Source organism: Schistocerca cancellata, chromosome 6, assembly GCF_023864275.1.
Source record: "Schistocerca cancellata isolate TAMUIC-IGC-003103 chromosome 6, iqSchCanc2.1, whole genome shotgun sequence".
Lineage (NCBI taxonomy): Eukaryota > Metazoa > Arthropoda > Insecta > Orthoptera > Acrididae > Schistocerca > Schistocerca cancellata.
Genome location: NC_064631.1, coordinates 28,994,214 through 29,006,445, shown reverse-complemented (window position 1 = coordinate 29,006,445; position 12,232 = coordinate 28,994,214).

The window sequence follows — 12,232 nt, the reverse complement described above, 5'->3', positions numbered from 1 at the left end:
ACTTGAACCGAGGACCTCTCGTTCCGCAGCTGCCTACGCTAACCACGGGACCACGGCGCTCCTGAGCTCATACTCTCCTCGATGTAGCATATCTTGGACATGGACTACTCAGTTTGTATATTTTGCTTATTTTTTTCATAGTTCCACACAACTTCTTCCTGTTTTCTCGATTGATTTGTGTTCAGTTTTACAAGGCCCATCCACTGTGCCAACTTATAACTAAATCTGAGGGGGGTGCGATGGGGAGGTTCCATTGTTAGCACAATGGGACTTAACATCTGAGGTCATCAGTCCCCTAGAACTTAGAACTACTTAAACCTAACTAACCTTAGGACATCACACACATCCATGCCCGAGGCAGGATTCGAACCTGCGACCGTAGCGGTCGCGCGGTTCCAGACTGTAGCGCCTAGAACCGCTCGGCTACCCCGGCCGGCCCTGGCTACTGATATCAGCATCGTTGCACAACTGACCCAGCACGTCCAACTTGTGTGGAAACCATCCGAAATGACAATGCCGCCACTCGGAATGTCACAATTTGCTCTCTTTCAAACTCGCTCAGTTGGCTGTAGGAAGCGCGAGTTCGTCTCCGTGGCATGATCGCCTGCTTGCTTCACGCGTTTGCACCACGCTGAGCCTTCTGGCTGTGAGCATTCCCTGTTAAAGGGTAGACACAGATGGCGCACTGGTAACTATGCAACCACGCTCGCTCGCTATCTGTTCACTGACGACGTTGAAGCCATTATCAGTAATCTACTATCCCCCAGGTGGCACATGTCGTCATCGGATCAAAATCTACGTCGTCTTTGCAGTGTAGGGCTACCAATTCTTTTTTCGGCAGTGTACGTATGCCGAAGCACATCCTGCAAACGCATGTAAAGATAGATGTCATAAAGCTGACAGATACTAGTGGTAGAGAAATAATATGGCGAACAATGATAACATGAATTTTTCATGCAGTCACTATAGAACTAAATCTATTCAAAGATACAAGTGTTTGACAAATTCAATAAAATTAACTTTAAAAATTATGTGTATTACTTCCGCAGTCTATATAGAGGGTGAGCTTTATGGTGTTGCTAAATTCCGAAATCGCTTTGCTTTGCGTGATGGATGACGTCGGGCAATGCCGTTAGCGTCTAGGCACATTAGAGAATATCAATAAAGGGATGAACAGCTGGTCGAAATCACAAAGAAAATAGCGAAGGAGTAAAGTGTACAGCCTTATTCTATTAAGAACAATGTGGTTTGTTGTCAAGTACAGTATGATAAAAAATTGAAGGTGGATGTCCGCCAGGAACTGCTGCCCTTTGTTTTCAGATCCTTTCAAGTATCACCGAATGAAAGAAATTTAGGCATTAATAAAATAATCAGTGAACATTTTATTGAAGGTGGGGGGGGGAGTATCCTTAAGGATATCAAGTCAAGAGTAAGCAACGCTAAGGTATGTGTCATGTGCAAAACAGTCCAAAACACAGCGGTGAGCTTATTATCATACAGACCAGTTGCCGCCCTTTTCAGATGATGTTCTTTGATTTTGTGTGCCACTTGCATGGGTCAAAGATGGGGAAGCACTGTATTTGCGTGTTTGTCGCCGCCTCTGTAAATTTCATCTGACTTTCCCCTACCAATATCGCTGTACCGCATGTGCAGTGTTTAGTCTGCAGAATATATTTAATGTTTTTGGTCCAACATAATAGACATTGCCGCCTGCTTTAGTCCCAGTATTTCGAAAATTTCTGTATAGTATGGAAATCCACTACTTCCCCCTACTACCCCCTATTATTCCAATCCCACCTACATGGAGTGCACCTTAACAGAAATTTAGGAGGTGTCGTGACCTCCTACCACAGTAAGGATCAGAAGGGATGGCATCGTTCACTTCCCAGGCTAATGATAGTTTTCAGTACTCTGAATCATGAAAGCCACATCCGCCGGATTCCTCTTGAGTTTTAGGGTAGCCAGCCCTCTGAGCAGTCATGGTATATTAATGACGTGCTGCTGGACAAGATCAGATTACTCCGCCGCAACTAACTGTACAATGGAGGAAGACAAGAAGAAACTTCCAGAGTGCTCATCAGCTGGTTATTATTGTGTTCTTTTTGTGATATAGGGGCGCTTAAAGCAGAGGTTATCAGCGCCAAAAGAAGATCAATAGAAATGAATGTGGTTAAAACGTAGAAAGAGGGTTAAAAGTGAAGTGTCGGCAGATGTGCCAACACTGTTTTGTTGGAGGAGACCGAAATGCACGCTATAAGCTCACGCAGGCTGGCGTGATGTCTGAAACAGGATACGTAATGAATGCTATAAAGAAAAGTACGTAGCTTCTGGAATACTTTACTTTAATCCACATTTGCAGAACATCTCTCGTTACTGTACAGGCTTTATCATCACAATATCAATTGGTAATGGCGCCTTGCTATGTCGTAGCAAAAGTAGCTGAAGGCTATGCTAACTATCGTCTCGGCAATTGAGAGCGTAATTCTCAGTGAACCATGGCTAGCAACGTCGGCTGTACAACTGGGACGAGTGCTAGTACGTCTCTCTAGACCTGCCGTGTGGTGGCGCTCGGTCTGCAATTACTGACAGTGGCGACACGCGGGTCCGACTTGTACTAATGGACCGCGGCCGATTTAAAAGCTACCACCTAGCAAGTGTGGTGTCTGGCGGTGACACCACAAAAAGAAATCAAAGTAAATCTGAGTTAAAATCACACTCTATCCCAGTTTCACTCATGATCACCTGCTAAATTAATTGGAAACCAGGTGCTATAATGAGGGGTGGCGGCCAAATTCTTACCAGGTGGAAGATAAGGTGTTTGCGAAATGTTATTAGACGCTTAGTAAGGCATTAGATAAAGTGACTAAAAAGTTCATACCCAAATTCAGTGGCCCTACCAAATAGTTACTTTATAGCGCCAACAACGGTACTGTTGGCAGATTTGCAGGAACGCAAAACGATTTAGGTGCATTTCCCTCTAACTAAGCCAGACCTGAACCCGGAGGCATAGTTTTTTCGCCAAGTTATCATGAGGGGTAATTTAGAGGGGGTGAGGAGAGGAGGAGTGTATGCCAATTGTTTCACTATGATTGAAGGTTGGCACTACGGCGTTTGAATGTATGGGCAAATAAGGAGAACTGATGAATTTACTTATAAGTAGCAATGGTGTGAAGGCGTATCAGTTACAGACTTGACAACAGAAAAAGGGAAGTTACAGTGATCTGGTTAAGTTACCAAGCTAATTTACAATTGTTCTAGGTTAATGTCATTTTTAATGACTTAATGAACTGCTCAGTTAAAATAAGAGTTGTGTTGTTTGTTTTCTTAGCTCAGCCACTATGTGCCACCTGTTAACTGATAGACAGGAATAACTATTTAAACTATCTGTTCTTCCGAGTGTTAAAATATTGTTCAGGCTGAAGAAAGACTTCAAATGTTGAATCCTCGTTACCAGCTTTTATGTCTTCTCGTTGTCTCTGTAGAGCTGTACTATGGGAAGCAAGGAGAGGATGTTGGTTGGTGGCCAATGTCCTCATTCCATAACACAAACTGCGCGCAATTATTAACTGGGTTCTTTATTCATAAACAAAGAGCTACTTAACTTAAGCTTCCATGTTGTGTGGTACAAGCTCTCCTATATAGTCCACTTCACCCTCACTGCTGTTGAAGTACAAAGTCCGCTATGAACACTTCTATGTTCGCCATGTGCTGCCTGATTTTAAGCTGGAGGCTGTGACTGTGGCTCTGTCTCAGTGACACGCTGGAACTCACGCAGTGTACAGACTCGAACTAACTCGAACTAACTAGGCCCTCCGACCCGCGTTGGCGATCCTAAATACTGGCGGCCGAGAGAGCGTTGGCGGCACGTTTCCAGAGAGTCTTCTTGTAACCTCTATGCTGCATGGTGTTCTGGCACCAGTTTATGCCAGCACATTAAAGCTGTCGGTTTCGCTGAGTCAGCATGTGGTGGGTGCTGGATAACAACTAACTGTCAACATCCTTGTTGTTATACACTCCTGGAAATGGAAAAAAGAACACATTGACACCGGTGTGTCAGACCCACCATACTTGCTCCGGACACTGCGAGAGGGCTGTACAAGCAATGATCACACGCACGGCACAGCGGACACACCAGGAACCGCGGTGTTGGCCGTCGAATGGCGCTAGCTGCGCAGCATTTGTGCACCGCCGCCGTCAGTGTCAGCCAGTTTGCCGTGGCATGCGGAGCTCCATCGCAGTCTTTAACACTGGCAGCATGCCGCGACAGCGCGGACGTGAACCGTATGTGCAGTTGACGGACTTTGAGCGAGGGCGTATAGTGGGCATGCGGGAGGCCGGGTGGACGTACCGCCGAATTGCTCAACACGTGGGGCGTGAGGTCTCCACAGTACATCGATGTTGTCGCCAGTGGTCGGCGGAAGGTGCACGTGCCCGTCGACCTGGGACTGGACCGCAGCGACGCACGGATGCACGCCAAGACCGTAGGATCCTACGCAGTGCCGTAGGGGACCGCACCGCCACTTCCCAGCAAATTAGGGACACTGTTGCTCCTGGGGTATCGGCGAGGACCATTCGCAACCGTCTCCATGAAGCTGGACTACGGTCCCGCACACCGTTAGGCCGTCTTCCGCTCACGCCCCAACATCGTGCAGCCCGCCTCCAGTGGTGTCGCGACAGGCGTGAATGGAGAGACGAATGGAGACGTGTCGCCTTCAGCGATGAGAGTCGCTTCTGCCTTGGTGCCAGTGATGGTCGTATACGTGTTTGGCGCCGTGCAGGTGAGCGCCACAATCAGGACTGCATACGACCGAGGCACACAGGGCCAACACCCAGCATCATGGTGTGGGGAGCGATCTCCTACACTGGCCGTACACCACTGGTGATCGTCGAGGAGACACTGAATAGTGCACGGTACATCCAAACCGTCATCGAACCCATCGTTCTACCATTCCTAGACCGGCAAGGGAACTTGCTGTTCCAACAGGACAATGCACGTCCGCATGTATCCCGTGCCACCCAACGTGCTCTAGAAGGTGTAAGTCAACTACCCTGGCCAGCAAGATCTCCGGATCTGTCCCCCATTGAGCATGTTTGGGACTGGATGAAGCGTCGTCTCACGCGGTCTGCACGTCCAGCACGAACGCTGGTCCAACTGAGGCGCCAGGTGGAAATGGCATGGCAAGCCGTTCCACAGGACTACATCCAGCATCTCTACGATCGTCTCCATGGGAGAATAGCAGCTTGCATTGCTGCGAAAGGTGGATATACACTATACTAGTGGCGACATTGTGCATGCTCTGTTGCCTGTGTCTATGTGCCTGTGGTTCTGTCAGTGTGATCATGTGATGTATCTGACCCCAGGAATGTGTCAATAAAGTTTCCCCTTCCTGGGACAATGAATTCACGGTGTTCTTGTTTCAATTTCCAGGAGTGTATCTTAAAACAAACAAAAAGTTTCATTTTGGCATTACAGTTTTAAAACACGTAAATACCGTCTTATTTCAAAGTGTTTATTTTTATTTCTTATTTATTTTTTATGGGGGAGTACTTGTTTTGAAGATTTCATAACATTCTGTAATAGGGTTTAACAAATTAAATTTGATGGCAAAATAAATTTGTATGTTCTAATTTTGTTTCGATCAAGGTGAAGGTCCGGCGGTGCCACACCTCAGTTGTTGAACCAGCGTTTGGGTCATCTCGGCCTCCTGCTATGTAGTTGGTGCCCCACTCAGCGTTCGAGAATGGTGCGCACCCACCATGGTCTGAAATGTAGAAGAGTCTGGAGAAGTCGACTGTTGGTAACTAAGGGACTGGAGCTGACCAGTCATGGAATACAGGCTTACATCAGAGGGCAACGCTGTCTTCGCGTCTAGACTATGCTACAACAGTGAATACATTTAGAGGAAACGACTCAGTTATGGGGACCACCTGAGCAATCCATAGACGCCATATCTTCATTTCTAAGATACTGATTTTCCAGTTAACACGCTCATTATCAACAACAAACAGCATCTCTGAAGTAAATGCATCTCAGGAAAATTGCAGATTTATTTGGCGTACCTCATCTCTGTACATCTTGGCGTTAGCGATATTCCTCCAGCCAATAACAATGATCAGAAGCTCTATGCACCTCTACGCTATGAACCCACCCTTCAACAATATCTCCGAAACTGTATTAGCTACCACTTCCGCTTCCATAAGGATCAGTCTTTTATCTGGAGTATTTAATAACACAGTGAATTCGAGACACTGAAACACAATTAATTTTTCTTTCTTCTATTTCTCAATTCCTTATGTAATTTACTTTGAAATATCTCATTATATGCTCCAACCTCCTACAAAATTAACTACCAGAGCCACCTGTTAGTGGTGTGCAGAAACATTTAATTTTTTTTCTATTGTCTGTAAAAATTCTAATTTTTACTATATTTATTAATGATACATTTTCAGTTGTTTTATTAAAGGTTTAAATAATATGTAAATAGTAGCATGTTCAGCTTGAGGTGAGGTGGCTTGCGTCCCTCAGTGACACAAATAACCATAAGATAGGTGCTACAATAGTGAAGGGGCATCTGTGGAGAGACCACGCAAACATGTGGTTCCTGAAGAGAAGCGGTAACCTCTCCAGTAGTTGTACGGGCAACAACCGAGATGTATAAACGTCGGCTTCCGCGGCCATTTTCACACTCAATAAATTTTTTCTGGGTTTGTGACCGCATTGTCAATATTTAAAACTGCCAATGTTTCTGTTGCAAGTGACCATCTTCTTTGGTATGGCCTTCTAACATTAGCCAACGTGCCCTTACTGTCTGGTACTTCGAACACCTGAAAGCAAAGGGTAATTGCAGCTATCATTTTTTCCCGAGGATATGCTGCTCCACTCCATAAGCTCAATGATAATGATATCACGTTTGGTAAACAGTTTCCCATTTGGACTTGCTTAAACTGTCTACTCAGGAGAATGTCGTTATCAGATGAAACAAAACTGACATTCTATGGATTGGGGTATGCACTGTAGTATCCATTAACTCCGTAGGTAGCTCAGAGATCATAAAAAGATAAATGGTTAGGTTCAAGGTAGGTACGGTGGTAATTCGTGAAGTGTGGTGGCAGAAAGAACATGGACTGGAGAAAAGGAAGGAAAAAGGAAGCAACTTAGTTTAAGAATCATGGAATAAGGTCATGTACGTAGAAGAGACCCAAACACATTGGAGCCGCGTGTCACGGATTGACCGGCCCCTCCCGCCAGAGGTTCGAACCCTCCCTCAGGCATGGGTTTGTGTGTGTTGTTCTAGTATAAGTTAGATTAAATAGTGCGGAAGTCTAGGGACCGATGAACTCAGCAGTTTGTTCCCTTAGGAATTCACACACATTCGAATATTGGAAGGTCTCATATTGGTTATATAATGGTAAGACAGAGATTTTAAAATAAGATTTGTAAAGACGTTCACATGGGCAAATGTCGTCTTTGACCGTAATTCATTGAGTACGAACACTATTTAAGCTGAAAAAAAATAGAAAACGGTAGGAAATTAAGGAGATTGGAGTTAGATTAAACTGAAAGAACCAGGAGTTGTAGAGAGATTCAGAGGGAGCATTGGGCTATGTTGGACTGAAACAGGGGAAAGAATACAATATAAAATGAATGAGTAAGTTTGAGAAGTGAAATGGTGAAGGCAGCGTACGATCACAAGAGTAAAACCACGAGAATTAGTACAAAAAATTAGATAACACAGGAGACATTAAATTTAAAGATGAAATGAGAAAATGACGCAAACTATAGGTATTATAGACATCTAAAAAAAGTAGTATATCTACAGCTACTCGGAGCTACTTTGCTCTTAAATGTGGTACTGAACCTTGAGAAACCGCTAACACTAAGTTCAAGAGCTACTGCGGGTTGCTTGCATGCAGGAAATATATGTCACAATCCAAAACGACGATAAGCAACGCCTACCCTTATCTATCATATGACAAGACGTGCATCCTTTGACTGATGTCATGATTCTCTCTCTCTCCTCTCCGTCCCCCTCGATTTGCCGTTTCCCAATCCAGCCAATCAAAGCGTACTATTTTAGTGGCTACTAAAATCAGGTACTAAAATTGCGTAAAATGGCACCAGGCTCAAAGATAATACATCCTATCCTGATCTGAATTAATTAGTGCCATCATACACACACACACACATACATACATGCATATATATTTCGATTGCTGCACTGCACTTTATGTGAAACGCAATGGACCCTGGCCCGTCAAATTAAATATTAGTTATAAAGCACAGGTGACTGAAAATAAGTTGCTTAATATACTGGACAGGCAGTTGACATTTCACGTTATACCTAAATGAGACGATGTAGCAAAACTAACTTGACCAAGCTTATTACTGCACAAAACACATGTTGGCTAAAATACTGTGCTAAGCAATCAAGCACGCAAACAAACTGGCAATTTGAATTTCTGCCAGCTATTGGAACAATGCAGTTACTTCCATTTCTAGACATGCACTTGCTGTAAGGCACAGTGAACTCTCATGTAATAAATAACAAATTTAATAAACATTCCCAAATCTAAATTCTTCTATGATGCTTGTCAAGTGTCACAATGTAAATTCAGTGACTAAACTATCTGCAAAAATCCATCAACAGCACAAAGTTTATGTCATCTCATAAAAATATCCATCAGCAGCATACAAGATATTTATATAAAGTGTTACAACGGTGTCTCCACGTCTAAAATATGTGAAGGCTATAGCATTTCGATCCAAGAATATGTTATCGGTGGTTCGTAAAACACCCTGACATCGTCAGACGTTTCTACAAGTTTTTCAGTAATGCTTCACATTAGCGACCACAATTTTAAGAGGAATTAGATAACGCTTGCTGTTCTACAATAGCAAAATGTAATCTATGTTATTAACTATTCCTTTTTATTTGCATCTGAACTAGGTCTGCTTGAGGTTATGTACAAAACCAACTTTCGAGCAAGGCTACAACTTTTAACAACCAGAATTATGGTGCCAAGGTTTTCTAAAGCGTTTGCAGACTGTCTTTCTACGTTTACATCTACATAAATAATCCGCAAGCCACGGTAGGGCGCGTGGCGAAAAGTATCTTTCACCACTACTAGCCATTCAGTCGCAAAAACAGCAAGGGAAAAATGACTGGTTATATGCCTCCATATAAACCCTAATTTCTCTTACTGCTGTGCCATAGGTGACATGCACGTTGGCGACAGCAGAATTGTCTGCAGTCAGCTTCAAATGCGGTTCTCTAAATTATCTCAAAAGTTTTCTCGAAAAGAACGTCGTCCTCCCTCCACGGATTCCCATTTGAGTTCCAAAGCATCTTCGTAATCTCGCATGTTGTTCGAACCTACTTGTAACAACTCTAGCAGCAGCCCGTCTCCGATATCTTCCGTTAATCTCAAACACTCGAACAGTACTCAAGAATGGACCACAAAAGTGTACTAAACGCTGTCTCCTTTACAGATGACCTACATCTCTAAAATTCTCCCAATAAACCGAAGTCGACCATTCACCTCCCCTACTACAATCCTCACGTTTTATTTCCATTTCATATTGCTTTGCAATGTTATGCCTAGATATTTAATCGACATGACTGTGTCAAGTAGCGTGTCACAGTTGCTGTATTCACGTATTACCGGATTGTTTTTTTGCATTAACTTACATTTTTCTGCATCTGGAGTTAGTTGCCAATCATCCAGCAACTAGAAATTTGGTCTCAGTCATCTTTGAGCCTGCTACAGTCACTCAACGATGACGCATACTCATACATCACAGCATCATCATCATCAAACAGCCGCTTATTGTTCATAATCAGCTACTAAATTATCCCAAATATCTAACCGTAATGCTCCAAATGTAAAAATAAGCAAAAACACAAAACGTAACTACAGACAAACGGACTGACCAAACACCATTACAGGTGGGAAGCAGGTGTTGCGACGAGAAATTTATTCCAAATAACACTTAAACTGCGGATTTTCGGAATACACATGGAGAACCTCGTAGTACGAGATTTTTATGTTTCACACAACATGGCCGAGGGCAGGGATGTAACATAGGCAAAGAAAATGGTGTAACAAGACAGATGTGGAAGATCTGTACCTCTAAAATAGAATCTTTGCAACTGAAATAAAACTTCTTACCATAGAAAGTAACGATTTTGACTATAAACACACACACACACATACGCACGCAAACACACACACACACACACACGGTTTGCTTATCATAGTACACAAATATAATTACACATCTCCGACCAGAAACGAACATTCAAACTTTGCAACAGGTTAAATTATATTATTTCTCAAAAGTATGTAAGATTTCGTGTATAAAACACACAGTGCACTATCGTTGTAACTTAGCTGTTTTGTAAAATTTAAAAAAGTACACTTGGCTGGCATATTGGCGTTACTGATTTAATTTATAGATTAAGCAACACTTGGGAGTGTTCATAGCTTGATTTTTGTACCACACTATGAAAGCACAGTGACCCATCAAAATAAATATTTACACACTTTAATTAGCTCTATTACTTATTAAGACATACATGGCTACTTACTGACACTGCTGATATAAATTACAGGTTCGTTGAAGAGCATAGTTCTATCTTTGTACCACACATTGAGTTAATGTAAATCTATGAAATTGGTTCTATAACACTGCAAAACCAACTTGGGTATTGCTGCTGATATAACATATAGCTTAAAATGTACCTTTCAGTGAGAATTACCGAAGTAAACAATGCTGTTCCCACATCAAAATTCGTCAAACACTCGTCTCTAAAACCGACATCAAAGTCACGAACATTATTGTGACATCATGTTAGAGTATTAAGTTCATCTTTCAGGATAAAACGTGTCTCATCTTCCTTGGTAACGCTAAATCATGCTGTCACTCAGTGGAAACTACATTTAACTTGGATGAAACCGCATACTGAATAGTAGATGGCAACTGCCATTACCCTAAACATTCTGACTACCATTAGTCCAAATACATTGAAGGTACTATTAGGGGTAATCAGGGTCAATTGACAAGGTGACTGCCCACATCTCGGTCGTGGTGACTACCATTACCGTGAATGCATAATGACAGTGTATGTGCAATAATGTGACAGCAAATTACAAATACTCACTACTCGACTAGTTCTGAGCAGTATTGATCAGTTTTGATAAGTCACATCATAATTTTGCAGAAATATGTAACAAATTGTCGTCGAGTGCTACCATTTTCCAGTGTAACTTTTTCTCTTGGTATCTGCTTTCCGATGTAATCGTTTCCCAGTATAACCGTAAACTGCAGCCCAGGTGGGGGATGTTGGTCAGTTGACATGGTAGCTGTCATTATCCTCTATGTGCATTTCAGTCAGCATGATGAAATATGACTTGCTTCGAGGCTGCATTATTAAACTTACACAGATGTCAGCAAGTTCGATGATTTCATGAACTTAGCGAGTTAAGACATGTTACAGAAAGCCGCTACTTGTTCTTAGAAGCAAAGCGAATAGACAGCAAACCGAGATTTATTGATGCCGCAAGTCAAGATTTGTCCCTACGAGCAAAACGGGGTGTCAGTTATCTGGGGTGTCAGCAACTAGGGGTGGCAGCTATCTGGGGTGGCAGCTTCTGGATATGTCAGTTACTGGAGGTATCAGCTACTGGCAGTATCAGCTACTAGGGGTGACAGCTATTGGGAGAGTCAGATACTAGGAGTTTCAGCTACTGCGAGTGTCAGCTACTGGTTTCTAAAACTGCACTGTCTCACAAGAAGCTGACACCGCAAAAAAGAGACACCACCAGTAGTTGACACCTCCAATAGCTGACACTACCAGTAGCTGAGACCCCTATTAGCTAACACCACAAGAAGTTGACACCCACAGTAGCTGACACCTCTGGTAACTGATACCCCCACTAGCTTGAAATGTGACTGTTTATTCATAACTTTCAATTTATTCACATTGTATCTTGTTTTCTGTGGATCATGATTATTGTATTTGCTATATTCAATGCGATTATGCTCTAACCAGTTTCGATCAATCCATACAATCTCCAGTGGGGTTTCACGATTGAATAGCTGTCTTTCTCTCTCCTCGTCCTTCTCGCTGGACGAAAAACGCAGAGAAACGGGTATTCCATTTTTGATAGGAGTGGTACAGGTGTTTACCGCGCGTACATCGCTTTTCGGCTGGTGATGTATTTACTCTTT